Genomic DNA, 25,111 nt, shown 5'->3' on the forward strand with positions numbered 1-25,111 from the left:
GTTAGTGTGCTGAGTATAAATGTTGTAAATGAAACATAGTGTAACAAAGTAGGCAACGTAGAATTAAGAACTTAGTGCATGTGTAGACGAGACAGATTATATTAATGCATGTACTGGCAGGGGAGGCTGAGCTAGCCTGAGCTCCCTGGTGTCTCGGGATGACCGGCTGATGACCCTGGGAGGTCAGCGGCGAGGGATATCCCGGGAGGTCGCCCCAGGGAATAAACGGAAGACTGACTGACTGACTGAGTTTGGTTTTACGCCGTTTTTAGCAATATTCCAGCAACATCACGGCGAGAATAAACGGAAGAAGCTACATCCCTGTGTTGTCGTATTTATAATGATACGATAAGTGGTGGAAATGCCGGGCTCATGGCTTCCAAGGACAAGGTGTCCCAACCATCTAATGCCGGTCCTGCAACACGAAGTCAAAGCCCACGGACACTGGAACCCATGCAGAAACCTCAACCGACCATTGCCCAGGCACCCGAAGACAATACACCACCTGTAGACGATCATAAGTTTTCCAACAATCTAACACCTCCTCCTTGGTCTAGAACTGAACAAATTGGACAATTTTGGTTCCAGTGCTTCGAGCGTTTTTCCAAATTAAAGAGATGTAGGGAAAAGGCGCTAATGTGGTATGACGATCTGCCACAAGCGTCTCAGGAATCTTGGGAGCGTCTAAAAACAGAGTTTCTTAACAGAGCCAGTGACACAGACGCCACTGACATAAACTTGCTTCAGCGGTTCCACCCTTGCGAAACAGGAACCAGCACAATCTGTTGATGATTTCGTGGCAGAATTCACGAGTTTGGCCAGACGCCTAGACGGTGACCCTCGACCAAGTCCGCCAGGTCGTCTTGATGGGTCTCAGACCATCAATACAGTCAGCCGTATGCATGATGTCTCCAAAGACACTGAAGCACGTCATTGAAGCTGCACGATTGGCCGAGAATGTCCTTCCCACGTCAGAGACAACGAACGGTCTTTCCTCGTCATTGGCGACGCTTCAGACGCAAATGGAAAGGCTCATTACTCTAGTGAACACACAGGTGAACACTATGGCCACCCGACCTCGGTCCAGGTCACCGTCTCCAGCCCCCAGAGTGAAGTTCCCGCCAGTGCCCTTTCAACGAAGACATCCTGCCGATACACGCTGCCGTAAGTACAATCATTCCAAATCTCAATGTCCCGAACTGAGCAGACAGTGCTATACTTGAGGGCGCATAGGGCATTTAAGACTAACTGACTGAATTTGGTTTTACGCCGCATTTAGCAAACATCACGGCGGGGGACACCAGAAATGGGCTTCACAAATTGTACCAATGTGGGGATTCGAACCCGGGTCTTCGGCCCCACCGCCCCGTCATTTAAGAGCAGTCTGCAGATCTGCTCAAGACAACAGGCAAAATTAACAATATAGGATATGGGGACACGCACCTGCACAACGGAGACCAAGTTTTCGCTCTGTTAGTGACAGGTTACATGTACCAAAACCTCAAAATTCTATTTTTCAAACGTCAGTGTCAGATGTAAGATCTCAAAATCGAGTCAATGGCAACATTTCACATATCAGTGTTCAAACTTTGGTTGATTCTGGTGCTTCAATTAGTACACTTACCGAAACTCTCTATCGGAAGGCTAAACTTTCATTTCAATGCCCACTTCAAAGATCAGAACTAACTAATGTGCATGGTGCCAGAGTTCATGCTATTCAAGTGTTAGGTCATGCTTTTGTACCCATTACTGTTGGAAACTTACTTTTGGTACAAAAGTTTCATATCCTCTCAAAGTCAAATCAACCAGCAATATTAGGTTTGAACTTCTTACAAGATCAATCTGCTACCATAGACTTCCATGCTCATATTCAAAAAATTCAAAATGGCCTAATTGAAACTCCTTTAATAGAAACCCGAGGCGATGATTTTTACTACTCATATTTCTAGCACAGTTACTGTTCCTCCCAGATCAGAAGCTGTCATTCCAATCACTGTTAAGCTACCTCGTAAACAAGCGCACAAATTGGGACTCTGCACACCCACATTTACATTTGCGGATGCTTCTAAATTAGGGCTTCCTCAGATCAAAATACTTCTGTACCATATCGATACAATTGATACAAACAGCAATGGATCTTGGCTTTGATTTTTCTCAATCAGATTTAACCTCAAACCAGAAAACTGAAATCTTACCCTTTTTAGGACTGAAATGATACATTTTCGCTACAGGTCTTAATGAGGTGGGATGCACAGATATTTATTATCACAATATCAATACAGGTGATGCCCAACCTGTTCGTCAACCATGTTATAGAACCAGACCCAAAATGAGAGAGGAAATTGATAAACAAATTAAATAGCTTTTAGATCATGATATCATTACAAATTCTATTTCCCCCGTGACAGGCACCTGTAGTTATGGTTAAAAAGCCCTCAGTACAGACTATGTTGTGACTTCCGTAGGCTGAATCACTGAAACACTGCCGTCATTCCAAACTTTGCCACGAATAGAAGATGTTTTTGGCACCATGGGTGAAAAACACACAACTATGTTTAGCGTTCTCGACTTATTTAATGGATTCCATGAACTTGACCCTGACTCAAAACACAAAACTAGTTTCGCTGTCCACAATGGTCAGTATCAATTTAAGCGTATGCCTATCGGATTATGTATTGCACCAGCTACATTCATGATTGTCATGACGGAAGTACCGAGAGGTCTGCATTGGAAATCCGCTATTGCTTATTTTCACGACCTCCTGGTCTACTCTAAGAATTTTGAACAACACTTGAAAGATCTCAGTTTAGTTTTCACAATGTTGAGAGAAGCCGGTCTTAAAGCAAAGCCCAGCAAATGTAACTTTGCAGCATCTCGAGTAACTTATTTGGGTTATGTTTTGTCAAAAGATGGCATCACTGTCGACCCAAACAAGATCGAGACTGTTCAAAGTTTTCCCCAACCAAAGTAAGTGCATGAAGTACGTGCATTTTTAGGCTTAGCAAATTTCTTCAGACGGTTTCTAAAAGGACTTTCCCACATTGCAGCACCTCTAACAGCACTCTCAGGAAAGAAACACCATTTGTTTGGTCAGACAGATGTGATGCAGCCTTTCATTCACTAAAACAATTGCTTGTTTCAAAACCAATCTTAAAATATCACGACTTTTCATTCTCTTTCTTCTCACGACAGGCGCCAATCAGTTATATTCTTGGACAGCGGGACGAGCATGCAGTAGCCTATGGAGGATGAGGTTTAAGAGATAACGAAAAGAAATGGAGCATCTCGGAACTCGAGTGTCTCTCAGTAGTAGAAGGAATCAAACATTCACAATCACTTCGAGGTCATAACAGATCACAGTGCATTGAACTGGTTAAAAACGCGTAAGGACACACATGGTCGTCTCGCCCACTGGTCCATACAACTAGCAGTGTACCATAATACAGTTACATACCGACCTGGCAAACAGAACACTAATGCCGATTCACTCTCACGTAGATCGTATGAAATTGGTAATCCAGATTCCACGGTAGATGGACAGCTTCCAGATATTTTCAACATAGACATTTTAGACACAGATTCCAACACTTCCGATTAGGCAACCACCGATATATCCGAAGCACAATCCAAAGTCACGGTAGATACATCCCAAATCAAAATTTTACCGAGATCTGATCCAGATGGTTCTCAAATATATTTCATACTTACACGAAGGTTCACTTCCGTCTGAGGACAAGTGGCTAGACGTTTGATTCTCGAAGCATATGATTCTATCCTTGATGACAATGTGTTGTATCATCTTAATTACCCACGCGGTAAGGATGACAAAACAGAACGCTTGATCAAACAACTAGTAGTGCCAAAATCGCTTCGTGATGACATACTGGTAGGCTTAGATGATTCACTAATGGCAGGTCATCAGGGTGTAGAACGCACTTACCAGCTGGTTCGTTATCGCCACTTTTGGCCGGGTACGTTCAATGATATCAAAACTTAAGTTAAAACGTGTATTGCATGTCAGAAACCAAAACGAATGAACAAAAACGTTAAGGTTCCATTACATCCGCTACCTGTCGGCAGTCTATTCTCAAGGTTACACGTTGATATTGTAGGTCCTCTCAAGAAAACGGCAGATGGATATCAATATGTCCTCGTTGTTGCGTGTGCTTTCTCTAAATGGGTGGAACTATTTCCCCTGAAGACAATGCAAGCAACTGAAGTCGCGTAAATCTTGTACAATGAGGTATTTTGTAGATACGGCTGGCTACGGGAACTTCTCACAGATAGAGCACAGAATTTCAATTCAAAACTGTTTACAGCACTTTGCAAAATATTTAACATAGTCAAACTCCGCACTTCAGCTTACCATCCATGCAGTAATGCAACTGTAGAACGGTTTAATAGTGTGTTAGAAGAAAACCTTCGTGCATACGGTTCCGGTGATCAGACAGACTGGCCTGACTTGCTTTCCAGTATTGCGTGTGCGTATCGTGTTACACCGGCTAGCAGATCAACACAGATTAGTCCATACTATCTGTTATTTGGCAAAGAATGTGTCTTACCAATCGACACCGCTTACACTCCAGACAACACACTGTCTGATACTTATCACCAACATCTTGACAAACTGTTCCATAATTTAGATGTTTCACATGAAGTCGCCAAACATAATATCCAGAAAGCTCAAAAAGTCTACAAGGAATACTATGACAGGAACGCATCCGATGGTGTATTTGACTTAGGACAGAAAGTCTTGTTACATGATCCGAAGGTACCAGTTGGCCTTAGTCCAAAATTGCACAGAAAGTACAATGGTCCATATTTTATCACTCGACAAGGTCCCAACGCCGCCTACTTGATACGGCATTGTGAAACTAACAAACTCCAGAGATCGTCAGTCCATGCCAATCGACTACGCATGTACAATGATCCGTCACAGCGCCCCAACAACCCTTCTAATGAGCGGCCTGTTACGGCACAACAGCAGTGTCCGACTGCTGATCCCCAGTAAAGAGGGAGGGAAACAGTGCAGCGGCAGGTCAGAGTGACCTCGCCAGGTCTCAGTTGGCTCATCAAACAAGATCACCCAGTGAAACTGCACCTACCGATGAGCCCACATACGAAGTAGAAAAAATTACTTGCTTCCCGTACGATTAACAGACGAAAGTATTACAGGGTTAATGGAAAGATTACACAAGGGGAGAAGCTACTTGGGAACCACAAATGAATTTGCCAGCAGAACTGGTACGTCAATTTCATATCGATAAGACAATGATGGGCAGAGCGAGAAAGAAACGACGTTGTTAAGTTATCTAGTATGATAACATCAATACCTTGGGGTAGTTTGGAAAGTAGGTCTCCCAAATCTCCATAATGGAAGCATACAGCATAGAGCCACGACTGAACTATGGCACTATCTTCACAAGGGTCGGCGTTATGGACAATGCACAGAACAAGTGGACACATACCTATGAAGTACTATTGCCAACATTTAAATTCAAACCATTCTTGACACCATGTAACAATTCTGAAGAACAATCGTGCAACAGCTTGAATCTGGTATAGAAAATTGTCAATCAGTTACAGAATGATCTTGTAAATGAATGGACAGATACCCGTTCCAGTATAAAGAGTCTGATACTCGAAATGGCCGTGAGCAAACGACAAAGACGTAAGAGAGGATGGCATTTGGCCTAGCTACAGAAGGTGATCTACAGAAAATGCACGAGCAGGCCTCCGCAATTTTAAAACAAAACAGGGAGTTATTAAATAACTTCAAAAAGGTCGATTTGGACATTGCATCATATCGCGCTATATCTTCCAAACGTTAACATACGTTAGCGACCGCTGTAACTGAAAATCACAAACTAATAAGTCAAGTAGAAAACCATATCCACATAGAGATTGCTAGGATAGCCAGTAGGTCAACACTCGGTAGTCAACTAATGCTGCAATACATGAGTTTGACTTTTGAAACAAAAAGACATCTTAAGGATTTCTATGTAGGAATCCATGATCTGATTTATCACCGTCTGTCTACATTTTTAATTCCAGCCGAGGTTTTACAACAAACTCTAAGCAATGTTACTAAACATCTCGCCTCAGATTTTCCAGGATTCCATATAGCACAAACGGATCTTGAATTCTATTACGATACCAACACCATTATTGTGTACAAGAAAGAAAGATTCCGTATTCATTACAATTTCAATACCTGTGACGTCACACACATTTTTATTTAACCTTTACAAGGTCTACACCTTTCCTTTACCAATTAACTCATCGTCGGTTCACTCTACTAATTTGATTAACGTTCCAGTGTATCTCGCAATTAATCCATAACGTGACACCTTCTTTGACATGTTTGAAGCAGATTTTCAATTATGCCATGGACAGAAACGCAAACATTGCCCAACAATGGTGGCCCAGCAGCAAATATCTCGTCCTACTTGTTTATCGGCTATATTCCTTGAAAAGCTTGACAGTGTCTATAATTTATGCAAATATAGTATCATTCCTTACGGAGTAAGTTCCAGCGTCATGGAATTAAATACAGGTACCGTAGTTCTCTCAGACATTACATCCATAGTATTGCATTGTGAGCACACAATCACTAAGAAGGATCCTTGTAAATTATGCATTATCGATCTTCCTTGAAGAAGTAGTTTGTTTGCAGATCATTTTCACGTACCACATAGAATCACACACTGCCATACCGAGTCAATAGGCATTGTCAAATTCCAACTAAATTTACCATTATTGAGACATTTCTTTGATACCGAGAGATTACAGCCATTAGTTAAAACAAGATTACATTCAATAGTTCCTGTTTTCAAAATTCCGCCTCTACACATTAACATTAAGAAATGCACAGACACAGATGCTGACCGTGCACTTTCTCAATCTTTGAAACAAGCAGTTGAACTTGCCAAGCAAGCTGTAAATTCCGATAATGGGAGTTCTTGAAGATAACGACATTGATGACGCTACGGCATCCGCAAGGGGTCATGGCTCCAGCGTTATCGCATACATCTCCCTCGCTTTCGCCACTCTTGCCCTCTGTTTCACTCTTCTAGGATTCCTGAAACTAAGATCTATTTTAGTTACTTTAGCGCTCATCTCAGGTCACAGTTTTGGTCAAGGTTCAAATGATTAATTTGGAATGGAAACCCCCTACTACTGTGCAGCCCACAACTACAATCCAATCTGCATATATTCCTAACAACTTTGTTAGTTTATCTAGCGTCGTTACTTTCGACAACGGTCTTATATTAATTGCCATAACTTTGATTGTCATCTTACTGGTGTTCAAATGCCGAAAACGAATTTCACGATCCGGTACAAAATTGGAATTAGAGCTTGCCACAAGAAATAACTGGTGCCACGTTGCTTTGATGAACTCTGCAGCATGTCCTTCTCAAATTAAGGTCACGTACACTGAAGTGGTGCGAAATGTCCGGCTTTCAAAAAGTTACTTTTCCGCTATGATAACGTTTGATTGGCAAATTAGCTTTTCGGATCCGGAAGATGACATTTTGATTGTTCCAACGCGATACAAAATTTCACTTGTTAAGTATTACAAATTACAGACTATCTTAGCTGGTCAATACTGTGCTTACCTTCTACTGCGTCATGATAGCATAACACAATATATTCATCAATCAAGTTAATGGCAATCAAGCCTCAGCTCCACAATCATCATTACTTTATCCCCTCATTCCATAAGGGAATGATCTCATAAAATTGTTATCATTATTTGTTCACTTTTTACGGTTGCCTGTCTATTAACCTTGTTTGCTGTAGTATGCCCGGGACAACTGAGATATTGGCACGATTGTACTTTAGAATGTGTGGAAATGTCTTAACATTCATGATTATTTTTCGAAACAGTGGACACAAGGAAACGGACAACTTTGTGTGTTTGTGTTGTACCAAGCGGAATGTGATGCGCCAGTGCTCACCATCTATATTTTCATCCTAGTTAAAGGACGTGTGAACATATTCAATATTTATTAGAGTGTATATTATTTTGATGCCTCATTGGAAATTGTGCCTGGACAATTGTGTGCAAATAACTTTCGTGTGCCCACAGACAGTATTGCAAATATCCATCGTCACGAGGAGGTGACAATTTGGTGACTATTGCTTTTACATACATGTTAGTGTCCTGAGTATAAATGTTGTAAATGAAACATAGTGTAACAAAGTAGACAACGTAGAATTAACTTAGTGCATTTGTAGACAAGACAAATTATATTAATGCAAGTACTGGCCGGGGAGGCTGAGCTAGGCTGAGCTCCCTGGAGTATCGGGGTGACCGGCTGATGACCAAGGGAGGTCAGGGGCGAGGGATATCCCGGGAGGTCCGAACGAAGTTCGTCAGTTGGGCTCTGACCCAGGGAATAAACAGAAGAAGCTACATCCCTGTGTTGTCGTATTTATAATGATACGATAAGTGGTGGAAATGCGGGGCTCGTGGCTTCCAAGGACAAGGTGTCCCAACCATCTAATGCCGGTCCTGTAACACGAAGTCAAAGCCCATGGACACTGGAACCCAAGCAGAAACCTCAACCGACCATGGCCCAGGCACCCGAGACAATAAACTACCTGTAGACAATCATAAGTTTTCCAACAATTTAACAGCTACATCACTGTGTTGTCGTATTTATAATGATACGATACATCGACAACAGAATCGTGTTGCATGAATTAAAGTTGTTAAACACACATGCTCTCATTGACAATGCCACCACTCAAATCCGCACACGTGCATTTTTCCATAAAATGGTTCCCAAGGTGTTCTGTCGAGCATTTTCAAGGGCAAATTATTCTTGCATAATTTGATTCTAGTGACTTGAATACCCTCCAGTTTTCAGAACACTATACCGTGTGTTGAAAAATCTTCAGCTTCAATATTAAATAGTTAGTTTACATCGTTTAACGCCGTACTCAGCAGTATTCCAGCAGTTATCCGTTGGAGAAGGGGTGGGTTGGGGGTGGGTGTTGGGGCAGATAGCGTGATACCATTCCAGCTTTATGGCGGGAGGTGAGACGACTTGAGGTGAGGTGATATACCATATTACGTTCGGTTTAAGGTCATTCCACAACAACAATGAACATTAACCTGTAGGCATGTGTCTGCCAGTACTAGTTGTATGATGAATGTAAGAGGGTGTGACGCTATAGAACCTGTAGACATGTGTCTGCCTGTACTAGATGTATGTTGAATGTAAGAGTGTGTGACGCTATAGGTAGGCATGTGTCTGCCTGTACTACTTGTATGTTGAATGTAAGAGGGTGTGACGCTATAGAATCTGTAGGCATGTGTCTGCCCGTACTAGTTGTACGTTGAATGTAAGAGGGTGTGACGCTATAGATAGGCATGTGTCTGCCTGTACTAGTTGTATGTTGAATGTAAGAGGGTGTGACGCTATGGAATTTGTAGGCATGTGTCTGCCTGTACTAGATGTATGTTGAATGTAAGAGGGTGTGACACCATAGAACCTGTAGGCATGTTTCTGTCTGTACTAGTTGTACGTTGAATGTAAGAGGGTGTGACGCTATAGAATATGTAGGCATGTGTCTGCCTGTACTAGTTGTACGTTGAATGTAAGAGGGTGTGACGCTATAGAACCTGTAGGCATGTGTCTGCCTGTACTAGTTGTATGTTGAATGTAAGAGGGTGTGACGCTATAGAACCTGTAGGCATGTGTCTGCCTGTACTAGTTTTATGTTGAATGTAAGAGGGTGTGACGCTATAGAACCTGTAGGCATGTTTCTGCCTCTACTAGTTGTATGTTGAATGTAAGAGGGTGTGACGCTATAGAACCTGTAGGCATGTTTCTGCCTGTACTAGTTGTATGTTGAATGTAAGAGGGTGTGACGCTATAGAACATGTAGGAATGTGTCTGCCTGTACTAGATGTATGTTGAATGTAAAAGGGTGTGACGCTATAGGTAGGCATGTGTCTGCCTGTACTAGTTGAAGGTTGAATGTAAGAGGGTGTGACGCTATATTACACTGGGCTTGTGTGTCAGGAGAGCAGGTGCTTTATGATGTCATCATTGCCGCAGTCTGACGGCGTACGTGCAAACGTGGCGACAGAAGAAGCGTCATACACTCGAGCAGAACCGTCATATGCTCAAGCAGAACCGTCATACCCTCCAGGCGGCCTCCTTCTGACGCCATGGAAGAAAGATGTAGTGGTGGCTTACTTGCCAACTCAGTTCACTCAGGATGACTGTAAAAATTGTTAGTTTTCGTTTTTTTGTTTTACCCAACTCTCAACAGTTTTCCAGTAAATACGTTTGGCTGGTCGATTAGCAAATCCAGCTGGACGTGTACGGATATTTATAAAGTGAAAGTAAGACATTCAGGAAATTTTGGAATGTTACTTGATAGATATAAAGAAATATATTGAAAGTTCTCTTCTCAAGAAATATCGGTTTTGTCAGCATTACACTGGTGATATTACGTGGTTACCGTTCGGGTAACAATCGGTAGTCAAGTGAGTGTGAACGATTATAGGATCAGCGTTAAACTGTGCTCAAACATGATCAATAGCGCATAAAATAGCATGTTTATTTGTTTGTTTGATTTACGACACAGTCAGCAATTTTCCACCTGGTGGCTGTCTGACATCAATCGAGTCTGAACCACACAGTCCAGTGATTGACCGCATCAATCTGTGCAACTGGGATACCATGACATACATCAAGCAGCGTCTGAGCCTGGCCTCCCGATCCCCTCAGTCGCTTCTTCACAAAAACATGATCTGCTGAAGACCAATTCTAACTGGGATCTTCACTGATGTTTCATTTGCACGTGTTTTTGTTGTTTTCACCTATTCTCGTAATGTACTTACTCAACCACCTATCCACCGATTTCTACCTGGATTGTAACCATGTGATTAGAACTTAACGATGATGGTTTGTGGTTAGGTAACGGTTTCCTTGGATTCTTTGCCACAAATAAGTAGTTTTGCTGTGAACAAGTGAGTTTAAGAGTAAATGAGAGTTTGTTTTAGTTTACCATTTGAAACGTATTTGGGCTTTTAAACATGTATTCAACAAGTCGGCATGCGAGAGACTGAATTGATTTTCTAGTTATGCCATTTGGGTTATCGGGGATTTTCAGGACCACTTCACAGGTAATTGAAAAGACATCATAGTCCCATAGAAATAATACTTCAGTCATCACAATGCTACCCTTTGCAACAAGAAGGTGTTCCGAGCTGACTTGCACAACTAGCATTATCTCTCTTGACAAAGGGGAACACATTTAATTTCTTTCGTGAATTTTCACTCTGTGAAATGTACCACGGTTTCAACTATATACCTGTTGTGGCTATAGAAACTCTTCATGATAGTAGATAGTATTGTCAGTGGACGTTGATAATTTGTCTTGAAAACTCAGTGTGAGTTTGGAGGTAGCTTAACTTTGGTTGCTGTGATCTGCCCAGTTTTACAATATAATGTTAAGGATAGTCATACATGTTTTACTTCTATACCTGGGATCATCTAGTTATTAAACTCTCAATTGTTGACAGGTTTACAGTTATGTTATGGGTACATATTATTCATATAAAAGAGTGTAGAACTACACTCACGTGACAACCTGGCCCACTTATATATTTAGCAAAGGTAGGGAATTCTTGGTGTTAGCGATCCCGTTCATGTACACCATCGGGTTGTTTCGGTTAGATACTACTCTATATACACTAATCTGTTCTGTGAGTAGTACTTCCCTCTTGCACTGTAGTATAGTATCATAATATGATGAAGAAGTTGTCTTCTTTAAAGTATATGATCTTTCTTGTTACTGACCAACTCCTTAAATGCCAATTCAACAGATCGTTTCAGCCCTTGGTGATTTCCATCTATATAATTTCAAAGGAGTGCTACACCCGTTCACATGGCTTCACACAGCAGACCAGTTATGCACGTTGTGTGATTATTGCAAGCGAAGGTCAGTGTGACCAAACTGTCTAATGCTTGTGTGTAGTTGAATTGTGTCCACAATAAAACTCTCTTGTTGTCCATGACAGGCTGAACAAAAACACGTTAACAAGTTGTGACCAAGGCGACACAACATTGCCTTAAACTACACAATTGCAGCTTTAAAGGAGCGCCATGGCTACAAAGGAACCTGAGGCAACAGACTTCCCTATGTAGGATGGCTTCAGGCACTGCCTCGTTAGATAGATGCACTAATGCGCATTAAGAGTAGAGATCTTGTTGTAGTGGACTTTTTTTCAGAATTACAAGGAGTGGACAACACTTGATGTCTCTCCAACATGAACCATGGCATCCTGGGGTAGTTTCACTTCAGAAAGTTTCAATCCAAAGATGACTTCACTGTAGAGTGATTCTGTTCCAGGACAGTACTTGAAGTTGTCATGGACCCATATGTAGTATTATGTAGTTGTTGGTATACAATTTATGATCGTTTGAGTTTGAGTCAACCCGGTGATTTACCTATTCTGCATGTACTGACGGACACATATTTGTTTGTTGTTTAATGCTGCACTCAGCAGCATTCCATTTATATGGTGGCAGTCTGTTAATAATCTGGATCAGACAATCTAGACAATCTAGACAATCACATGATATGTAGTCTTCCAAAGAGGAACTACCCATTTCACGTGGAGAATTACGTTATAGGCCAGGCTTATGTATTGTAAAACAGTATTTTAATGTTGTATCATTGTTCTGATTGAATTGTAAACCAAAAGTAACCATGTTCTTCAATTTGATTGGTTGAAAAACATGATCAAATGGTATTTGATTCCGGAACATTGCAAGACTATTCACTGCGTACTGACAAGTACGAAATATCGCGCACTCCATTGTGTTGTTGTGTCGTCAGCAGTAGTGACGTCATTTAAATCATATTGTGACTTATAGTCGGCATGACGTCACAAATTAGCAGTTCCAGATGCTATCATCGAAACAGCTGAAGCGGCCAGTTGATGACACTTCAATGCTGTCAATGAGTGGAGAGAGTAAAACCCATGTGGGTGTTTTGGTTTACTTTTGTGTTCACAATGTCGAAAAACATCATGTGTTGCACAATTTCCTGGTGCTATTGAGTATTTGAAGCATGGGGATTCATTTGGAACCGACTCAATAACTCCAGGAAATTGGCCAATACATGATGTAGTTTATCTCCAAATTACTATGTTTCCATTAAGATTCCTTCAAGGGCAGTGGTGAGCTATCTCCTATACTAAGACTTGGAGTCAACTGAACCTCGAGGTTTTGTATAGACTAAATATGCACAATGTGGACTCTTCTGAAAGCTACAGATACAATATGCTGATCGAAATACGACCACTGTTCCTGGTAGATGAATATCACTATCAATGACTGTATTGCTTTCACCACTGTTATGTAATATTTTATTGCCATACAACTTTGAACTGTCACTCGGGTGTGAATAACCATTGGAACTGGTTCACACAAAATTGTATTCACCCTGATTGGTTTACATGCAAATATATGTTAGGTCTGAAAACAATAATCACTATGATTTCTAGTAGATGTAGATGTTATGTAGCACGTACAATTCGTGTCAAATGTACACATAACCAACCCAAACGGCGTTCCATCCTGTCAATTATATGTCTAACCCCTGACACACCCACACTGTGTAGATCTGGTCCAGCATGTATCAGCTGTCAAACTGGTTTCATTAAGGGAGATAACTTGTGCGGGTATACCACTTATGTTTAACCAACCCTCCCAGTGTTCCATCCTGTCAGTTAAGTCTACCCCCTGTCACACACTGTGTAGATCTGGTCCAGCGTGTATCAGCTCCCAAACTTGTTTCAGTAAGGGAGATAACTCGTACAGGTATATCACTTATGTTTAACCAACCCACAGCGCGTTCCATCCTGTCAGTTATATGTCTACCCCTTGACACACACTGTATAGATCTCTCACAGCATGTATCAGCGCTAGCTGTCAAACTGTTGTCAATAAGGGAGATAACTCGTACGGGTATACATGCGTCAGCACGTATCAGCTGTCACTTCCTTGTGGCTTCACTATACGGAAAACATTGAGACGCGCAACATGATACTCAAGTGGCCATTTAGTAGTTCTAGATAACCTCTAACATATTTAACAGAATGATTCGACTTTTGCGCAACGTTGAGGTGTCAGAGTAGGGATACATTTGTTCTTTCTTTAGACAGGTTTTCACACTGATGGGTAATTATATGATGCCATCTGAGATACAGAATTAGAGTTTGTTTGTTGTTTAACGCCGCATTCAGTAATATTCTAGGTATGTGGCGGCGGTGTGTAAATAATCCAATCTAGACCAGACAGTCCAATGATCGACAACATGAGCATCTACCTACGCAACTCGGATACGATGACATGTGTCAGTCAAATCAGTGCGCCTGATTTCCCGATCCCGTTACTGGCCACTTACGACAAGCATGGGTTGCTGAACACCAACTATTTTACAAGGATCTCTACGGGTCAGAATTACACTGATACACTTTGTCTATATCACTACTGTTCCTATAATCGTTGGTTTCAATCCGATAGTATGGTTTCCAGTTTGTTACCAAAGTACTCAGGTGTTTCACAAAGTATGTAAGACATATATCTGTTCGGCCTCTCTTACCACGCTAATCTAACAGCTGTGATGTAAGTGGTCATTAACACTACTTCTAAACAGCATTAAATCCATTCCCTTCATACATCTCTCAGCAAGATATAACTCTTGATATCAGTGAGGAAACCTTGCTAGATAGTGAATGCATGCTGGCCGTAATACGGCAGTATCTACCAATGTAAGAGAAACATAGATTGTTGATGCTGTCAAGGTCAGGGTGACATAACAACAGACTGCATTTCTGCAAGTGCGTGTGACATATATTTGGACATTGTTCTGTGAGATTTTATTTCCTATTTGATACAGCACATTTAATTCTGGCTGAACCAAGAGGCCTGACACCCGCAAGTAATTGTCACCATGCAACACACCGACAACCAACTATCACATGTTATAATCGGGATCGCTCCCAACGAACATTCTGAAATGAATAGATATTCATAGCAGGACTAAAATGAACTAGCCCTCTCACTTCTAACTGAAGACATGTGTATGTTTTGTATAATATGCAGTTAATACTTGTTGGAGGGAGCAGCTACTTTGGTGGCTTTACACGGTTGTTAGATGGTTGGTTAGTTATTGTCCAAAAGGTCATCTCCTTTATAGACATTATAGACCAGGTGATATTGGTCCGAGCGGAAAACACTCAAATGTTGTGGTGTTTGAGTATTGCACGGTAAGTGAATGTCTAGATGACTCTTCTCTCTGTTATTTCGGAAACAGTAAAACTAGGTACGGCTGACCCACATAAGGTATCAGCTCCTTGTTAAACTAGAAACACTAGGTCATGTAGAAAACCTCCTTCAAGGATTGCAGTCATGTCTCTTCCATGCAACAATGGGCACAAGACGTTAGCTGGTAGCCAGTGTCAATTTGACACAGCACAACCCTGACCTACTTTGCCTCTCCTACACAACAGCAAGTCACGCCATGGTTACAAAGGAAACATGAGGCTGCAGATTTACTGTGCAGGGTGGCTTTGTTCCTTCCGCGGCATCTATCTATATGTCCTTGTACCCATTCACAGTAGTAACGGGCGTTGGGGTAGCCTAGTGGTTAAAGTGTTCGCTCGTACCGACGATGACACGTGTTTAATTTCCCACATGGGTACATTGTGTGAAGCTCATTTCTGTAATCTTCTATTTTGTTCTGTTAGCGTATATATCTGAGTTTACTTGGTGCTGCAAGTCGGAGGTGTACTTGTATTTAGCATTGTCTGTACGATACTCAATGTTGCGTGGGGAGCTAGGATGATGAAACATTATACCCAAAACATGGATTACGAAACTAAACGTCCTCTCGACACTTGTTATAGACATCAACCATCGCAATCTATAGAATATTGGCAACGTTTCCTTGTTAGACTGTAGACAGGACTCAAGCGGATCCCTTTTGTAATTTCTAAGGGCATATATTGCATTGTAGGCGAAGTTAAAAATATTAAACGCTTACCTTTAGTCTCTATATTTATTAATCGTAATTGAAAACATCAATTCAACAAAATAATGTCAACAGAATCGTTTGTCGGAATACGAGCTTCAGTCAAAGAACACTGAACTCCAGGAAGGGATTGTCAGAGATCGTTTGTTACATGACGTTGTGAATCAGACTACAGTGCACTCATATATACATGACGCAGTGGGTCAGTCTACAGTACACACTTACAGACATGACACGTAGTGGATCAATCTACAGTACACACTTACATACATGACGTATTGGGTCAGTCTACAGTACAAACTTACATACATGAAGTCGTGAGTCAGTCTACTTTACACACTTACGCACATGAGAAAGTGGGTCAGTCTACATTACACACTTACATACATGACGTAGTGAGTCAGTCTACAGTACACACTTACATACATGACGTAGTGGGTCAGTCTACAGTACAAACTTACATACATGACGTAGTGGGTCAGTCTACAGTACACACTTACATACATGACGTAGTGGGTCAGTCTACATTACACACTTACATACATGACGTAGTGAGTCAGTCTACAATACACACTTACATACATGACGTAGTGGGTCAGTCTACAGTACACACTTACATACATGACGTAGTGGGTCAGTCTACAGTACACACTTACATGCATGACGTAGTGGATCAGTCTACAGTACACACTTACATACATGACGTAGTGGGTCAGTCTACAGTACACACTTACATACATGACGTAGTGGGTCAGTCTACAGTACACACTTACATACATGACGTAGTGGATCAGTCTACAGTACACACTTACATACATGATGTAGTGAGTCAGTCTACAGTACACACTTACATACATGACGCAGTGGATAAGTCTACAGTACACACTTACATACATGACGTAGTGGATCAGTCTACAGTACACACTTACATACATGACGTAGTGGGTCAGTCTATAGTACACACTTACATGCATGACGTAGTGGGTCAGTCTACAGTACACACTTACATACATGACGTAGTGGGTCAGTCTACAGTACACACTTACATACATGACGTAGTGGGTCAGTCTACAGTACACACTTACATACATGACGTAGTGGGTCAGTCTACAGTACACTTACATACATGACGTAGTGGGTCAGTCTACAGTACACACTTACATACATGACGTAGTGGGTCAGTCTACAGTACACACTTACATACATGACGTAGTGGGTCAGTCTACAGTACACACTTACATACATGACGTAGTGGGTCAGTTCTACAGTACACACTTACATTACATGACGTAGTGGGTCAGTCTACAGTACACACTTACATACATGACGTAGTGGGTCAGTCTACAGTACACTTACATACATGACGTAGTGGGTCAGTCTACAGTACACACTTACATACATGACGTAGTGGGTTAGTCTACAGTACACACTTACATACATGACGTAGTGGGTCAGTCTACAGTACACACTTACATACATGACGTAGTGGGTCAGTCTACAGTACACACTTACATACATGACGTAGTGGGTCAGTCTACAGTACACACTTACATACATGACGTAGTGGATCAGTCTACAGTACATACTTACATACATGACGTAGTGGATCAGTCTACAGTACACACTTACATACACGACGTAGTGGGTCAGTCTACAGTACACACTTACATACATGACGTAGTGGGTCAGTCTACAGTACACACTTACATACATGACGTAGTGGGTCAGTCTACAGTACACTTACATACATGACGTAGTGGATCAGTCTACAGTACACACTTACATACATGACGTAGTGGGTCAGTCTACAGTACAAACTTACATACATGACGTAGTGGGTCAGTCTACAGTACACACTTACATACATGACGTAGTGGGTCAGTCTACAGTACACACTTACATACATGACGTAGTGGATCAGTCTACAGTACACACTTGCATACATGACGTAGTGGGTCAGTCTACAGTACACATTTACATGACGTAGTGGGTCAGTCTACAGTACACACTTACATACATGACGTAGTGGATCAGTCTACAGTACACACTTATACATACATGACGTAGTGGGTCAGTCTACAGTACACACTTACATACATGACCTAGTGGGTCAGTCTACAGTACACACTTACATACATGACGTAGTGGGTCAGTCTACAGTACACACTTACATACATGACGTAGTGGGTCAGTCTACAGTACACACTTACATACATGACGTAGTGGGTCAGTCTACAGTACACACTTACATACATGATGTAGTGGGTCAGTCTACAGTACACACTTACATACATGACGTAGTGTGTCAGTCTACAGTACACACTTACATACATGACGCTGTGGATCAGTCTACAGTACACACTTACATACATGATGCAGTGAGTCAGTCTACAGTGCACTCATATACACATGACGTAGTAGGTCAGTCTACAGTACCAACTTACATACATGACGTAGTGGGTCAATCTACAGTACACACTTACATACATGACGTAGTGGATCAGTCTACAGTACACTCATGCGGTACTCATATATACATGACGTACTTGGTCAGTCTACAGTACACACTTACATGACGTAGTGGGTCAGTCTACAGTACACACGTACATGCATGAACAGGTGGACTAGCCTACAGTACACACTTATAAATATATGACATAGTGGGTCAGTCTACAGTAAACACTAACATACATGACCTAGTGAGTGAGTTTACAGTACACTCTTATATACATCACGTAGTGTGTCAGTCTACAGTATACACTTACATACATGACGTAGTGAGTGAATTTACAGTATACACTTACATACATGACGTAGTGACTCAGTCTACAGTATACACTTACATACATGACGTAGTGACTCAGTCTACAGTATACACTTACATACATGACGTAGTGAGTGAGCTTACAGTATACACTTACATACATGACGTATTGAGTGAGTTTACAGTACATACTTACATACATGACGTAGTGAGTGAGCTTACAGTATACACTTACATACATGACGTATTGAGTGAGTTTACAGTACATACTTACATACATGACGTAGTGAGTCAGTCTACAGTATACATTTACATACATGACGTAGTGAGTGAGCTTACAGTATACACTTACATACATGACGTAGTTAGTGAGTTTACAGTACATACTTACATACATGACGTAGTGGGTCAGTCTACAGTTTACACTTACATACATGACCTAGTTAGTGAGTTTACAGTACATACTTACATACATGACCTAGTGAGTGAGTTTACAGTATATAATTACATACATGACGTAGTGAGTGAGTTTACAGTATAGAATTACATACATGACCTTGTGAGTGAGTTTACAGTATAGAATTACATACATGACGCAGTGTGTGAGTTTACAGTACATACTTACATACATGACGTAGTGGGTCAGTCTACAGTACATACTTACATATATGACGTAGTGAGTGAATTTGCAGTACATACGAACGTTTTCCTGAAACCTTATTCTGGCTGGTTTGTTTGTTGTTTAACGCTGCACACAGCAATCTCCCAGCTATTTGGGGCAACCGAAAAGGAAACACAATGTCTACAAGTAGGAGTAGGATAAGTAGAAATAAAAGTGAGAAAACATGATTGATTGCTTGGTGGTTTAGTCATTGCGACCAATCGTCAATTATTTCAAATAATCGAACCTCCACTAATGAGCACTAGAAGTAAGTATACACAAATACAGTAAATAATCTTTAGTGATACAACATACTAGTCCATGACTAATGAATTTTAAATAGCATCATCAATATAACGTATGTGAAATCTGGGAATATAACATATGTTATAATTGGAAATCATCAATATATGTGATACTTAGGGTAAACAGACATTACGCAAAGGTAGTCTCATGAGTTAATATGTTCGTGACCACTCTCCTTTCTTTAAACTGCCACGAGACTCACCCCTGTCGCTCAATGTGCTTTGAGAAAATACGACATACCAAACAGACTGCGTGTAACGATTGAGTATTCGGGTGAAAATAATTATGATTACTTGAATCAAGTATGGCAGCAGATGATCGATTTAACAACAGGATCGTGTTGCATGAATTAACGTTGTTAAACACACATTGACGATGACACCATTCAAATCCGCACACGTGTGGTTTCTATAAAATGGTTCCCAAGGTGTTCTATCAAGGCTTTTCAAGGACAAATTATTTCCACATACAAAATGAAATTGATTCTAGTGATTTGAATACCCTTCAGTTTTCAAAAAACTATATAATGTGTCAAAAATTATTCAGCTTCAATCTTAATAGTATGCTTATAAAGTGAAAATAAGACATTCAGGAAATATTGGAATTTTTCTCAGATAACATTAAGAATCAAAATGAAAGTTCTCTTCTCAAGAAATATCGGTTTTGTCTGCGTTAATTTTGCGATATTGCGTTGTTACCTTCCGGGTAACAATCGGCAGTCTTGTGAGTGTGAACGGTTATAAGATCAGCAGTAAATTTGTTCACACATGATCAATAGCGCATTAAATGGTATATTTATTTGTTTGATTTACGACACAGTCAGCAATCTTCCACCTGGTGGCTGTCTGAAATCAGTCGAGCCTGGACCAAACAGTCCAGTGATTGACCACGTGATTATCAATCTGTGCAACTGGGATACCATGACATACATCAAGCAGTGTCAGAGCCTAGCCACCCGACCCCTCAGTCGATTCGTGACAAAAACATGAGCTGCTGAAGACCAATTCTAACTGGGATCTTCACAGATGCTTTTGATATTATTTTGCACGTGGTTTTGTTTCTTTCATCTATTCTGGTAATGTACTTACGCTGCACACGTTGCTACGCAACCACCCATATGTGAAAACTGTCAAAAACTAAGCATGTATATGAAGTGTTACATGTTTACAGATTTTACGTCGGTAGTACAGTTCAGTACAGTACAGTACAGTACAGTACAAGTAGCTTCATAGTACACTAGTAGTGTTTCCTTGATCACATTGTCGAATATAATGCTGTTCACACATATCTAAATGGTCAAACTAAGCATATATATAAAGTGTTTACATGTTACACAAATCTGTTGATAAAAGTTTAATTATTGGCAAATAATGTATGGAAGGAGGACCAGAAGCTAAAACATTTGGCATAATTACAATTTGAAAAAGCTATCATTTTTGTTGCTTCATACTATTTGATGACTTCTGCTTTAATATATCTAATATTCAGAGTTTGCTTTTTTCTGCTTCTTCTATAGATAACTTCTTTAACCAAGATTACAGCATTCAATGGATTATTGTGTTTGCCTTTAAATCCAAATATAATATTCTCTAGAGAAAAATTCATTTCACCCTCTGAAACAGTTCTAAGCCATTTTTCCACTTCCTTCCATATCTTTTTCACATGAAAGCATTCGAACAGCAGGTGTACCATGGTTTCTGAATCTTGTCCACAGAATGTACATAAGTGTGATTCAGATATTCCTATCTTGTACAAGAAGCTATTTGTTGCTAAAATAATATTCACTATTTTAAATTGGAACCATCTCATATTCACACTCTCTGTACATCTATAAGACATCAGATTAATATTTTCTTGTTTTGATCTATCGATTATTCTATTCAAACACTTTTGTCATTTTTCCTGTGCATCTGTACTGAAGTCTGGAGCAAATGAAATCTGATAAAACATTTTACTACCCTTTTGTGTATTGATTATGCTGTATACATTAAATGGTAGAGTAGGATCATATACCCTTTCTTTGTCATCATTAATCAATCAATCTCGCCCAGTTTTACAATATAATGTTAAGAATAGTCATAGTTTAATGTTTTAGATCTATATCTGCGATCCCCTACTTATAACGCTGACCATTGTTGACATTTTTACAGTTATGTTAAGGGTACATATTATTCATATGAAAGTAGTGTAAATTACACTGACGTGAAGATCTTTCTTGTTACTGACCAACTTCTAACATGACAATTGAACCGATCGCCTTAGCTCTTGACCAGAAGGTGATTTCCGACAGTAAGTAATTTCAAAGAGTTGTACACCCGTTCACATGGCTTCACAATGCAGACCAGTCACGTCTGTTGTGTGATTATTGCAAGCGAAGGTCAGTGTGACAAAACCGTCCCATCCGTGTGTGCATTTGAATCTTATTCACAAAAAAACTCTTGTCGTCCATGACAGGCTGAAAATAACAAACGCACTAACAAGTTGTCAAGGGCAACGCAACACAACATTGCCTTCAACTTAACGTGCTTTGTCAGTCTGCACAATTGCAGCTTTAAGTTCACGCCATGGCTACAACTGAATGCGTTTACAGCTTTCCCTTTGCCGGATGGCTTTAGGCACTGCCTCGTTAAATTGGTGCACTTATGCGCATTCAGAGTAGTGATCTTGATGAAGTGTGTGTGTGTGTTTCTTTCTTTCTGTTACTTAGATGCTGATATTGTATTGTATGAAGCCAATGGTCACTATGAATTCCGGTAGATGAGTTTCTTAGAAAACCTTCTAGAGTACAAGCCTCTTGCTCTAAAAGCCTGGAACTGCCGATTTGGGAAAATTGTTTGAAACTTCAAATAAGTCAAACTTGAAGCCCATAACAAGAAAATATTGATCATGTACCTAGGTAAGGGTGGATATTTTCGATGATGATACTTTGAGCTTGACTGATGAAAATACTATATGGTGACTGATTAGAGCCATTGTCGTATCCCCGTAACACATCCACGCTACATCATAACAAAGTGATATTACTATACGGGCTTTCCAAAGATATTTTCTTAGGAAAAAGGCCACAACTCTACTAAGCCACCAGTAGAAATCTGAGATCGATACTGCCATTTAAGGTGAACGATCAAGTGAGTTCAGGTTTTCTACGTTGCGTCGGCAATTATGCAATTATATATGTGAGTTAGTTTTCATGAAGAATGCTGCTGTAGTTTACTTCAGTTGTAATATATATAATCAATATGGAATTTCCAACAATTGCATTTACGATGTAAATGTTAATTGAAAATATATTCAACGCTTTGGGATTGTAAATGATCTTCATCTGTATTTTTGAAACATCTGTGTTTTTGATGAAAGCAATATATCCTCGGCCCTATCTAATTGTTTGTTGTATCTTCAAGCAATATATCCTCGGTGCTATCTACTTGGATGTTGTGTCTTCAAACAATATATCCTCGGCCCTATCTAATTGTTTGTTGTATCTTCAAGCAATATATCCTCGGTGTTATCTACTTGGATGTTGTGTCGTCAAACAATATATCCTCGGTATTATCTATTTGTTGCGTCTTCAAGCAATATATCCTCGGCCCTATCTACTTGTTTGTTGTATCTTCAAGCAATATATCCTCGGCACTATCTACTTGTTTGTTGTGTCTTCAAGCGATATATCCTCGGTCCTATCTATTTGTTTGTTGTATCTTCAAGCAATATATCCTCGGTCCTATCTACTTGGATGTTGTGTTTTCAAGCAATATATACTCGGTCTTATTTACTTGTTTGTTGTGTCTTCAAGCAATATATCCTCGGTCTTATTTACTTGTTTGTTGTGTCTTCAAGCAATATATCCTCGGTCTTATTTATTTGTCTGTTGTGTCTTCAAGCAATATATCCTCGGTCACATCTACTTGGATGTTGTGTCTTCAAGCAATATATCCTCGGTCTTATTTATTTGTTTGTTGTGTCTTCAAACAATATATCCTCGGTCACATCTACTTGGATGTTGTGTCTTCAAGCAATATATCCTCGGTCTTATTTATTTGTTTGTTGTGTCTTCAAGCAATATATCCTCGGTCACATCTACTTGATGTTGTGTCTTCAAGCAATATATCCTTGGTCTTATTTATTTGTTTGTTGTGTCTTCAAGCAATATATCCTCGGTCACATCTACTTGGATGTTGTGTCTTCAAGCAATATATCCTCGGTCTTATTTATTTGTTTGTTGTGTCTTCAAACAATATATCCTCGGTCACATCTACTTGGATGTTGTGTCTTCAAGCAATATATCCTTGGTCTTATTTATTTGTTTGTTGTGTCTTCAAACAATATATCCTCGGTCACATATACTTGGATGTTGTGTCTTCAAGCAATATATCCTCGGTCTTATTTATTTGTTTGTTGTGTCTTCAAGCAATATATCCTCGGTCACATCTACTTGTTTGTTGTGTCTTCAAACACTGTATCCTCTGCCACATCTACCTGGATGTGTTGATACATATCACTTACATCATTGCAGATTATACACTGACGCAGAAATGGTATATTGCACTTTAAATATCAAGTTTTCTAGCGATAAACCACACATTACATGGTTCCAGCTCCAGTACGAATCGCCAGTCACGTGAATGTGAATGACCGTATTCAGCAGTCAACTTGATCAAATAAAATAAAAAGCACAAATATAGTTTGTTTGCCTGTTGTTTAACAGCTATATGATGGTGGCCTGGACAAGACTATTGATTAACATCGATCGTCGCAACTGGAACACAATGACATTCAGTATCCCGACAGCCAGTAAGCCCGTACATCTGAATACTATTCCCAACCCTAATCTTCATGGCTGCTTTAAATTCTACATGTTCTCGCTATTTCTTTCAATTCATAGTGGTAATGTACAGTCGGTTTGTCTCCAAATGAGAACGATGGATTAGAAAAGAATTCAAAAATCAGGAATAATCCATCCAGTGTGCACAAGGTGCACCCAAGAACCAATGAGGTCTGCTGTTTGTTATTTTCACACCATCACTGGAAAAAGTTGGGTTAGAAATTATCATGGTGTTATAAATGCAAGTTGACATCGTGAAGGGGATGACACAATGGTAGGATGAACAACGTAAACATCCACTACACCTATTACATAGTAGTATGCGTCGTTCTTGACTGACAAGATTGTCGGATGTCAGTTGATGTAAAATGTTTAAAGTGTAAAATGTCTTTCAACATGAAGAAGTGAAAGAGGGAAAATACTTGATGCCATTAACGAATAATTGAAACGAGCTCCGAAACTTCATTGCTTCCAAAACATAAAAACATTA

At 40.2% G+C, this 25,111-nt stretch overlaps 2 protein-coding genes and 1 long non-coding RNA gene across 8 annotated transcripts in view; all 3 read left to right on the plus strand.

Annotated features, from left to right (window-relative positions):
- The window catches only part of LOC124260726, a 135,444-nt gene that overhangs the window by 13,579 nt on the left and 96,754 nt on the right, over positions 1 to 25,111 (plus strand). The window lies entirely within an intron of this gene.
- LOC124260727 (E3 ubiquitin-protein ligase TRIM33-like) overlaps positions 1 to 25,111 on the plus strand; it is a 55,962-nt gene that overhangs the window by 11,795 nt on the left and 19,056 nt on the right. The window lies entirely within an intron of this gene.
- Positions 121 to 24,481, plus strand: LOC124260734. The gene is made up of 3 exons (XR_006894154.1): positions 121 to 208; positions 8,364 to 8,455; positions 24,471 to 24,481. It is a non-coding gene; the product is annotated as an uncharacterized LOC124260734 (long non-coding RNA).

The sequence above is a fragment of the Haliotis rubra genome, unplaced genomic scaffold (genome assembly GCF_003918875.1).
Source record: "Haliotis rubra isolate DU_JTF1 unplaced genomic scaffold, ASM391887v1 Scf772, whole genome shotgun sequence".
Taxonomy (NCBI): domain Eukaryota; kingdom Metazoa; phylum Mollusca; class Gastropoda; order Lepetellida; family Haliotidae; genus Haliotis; species Haliotis rubra.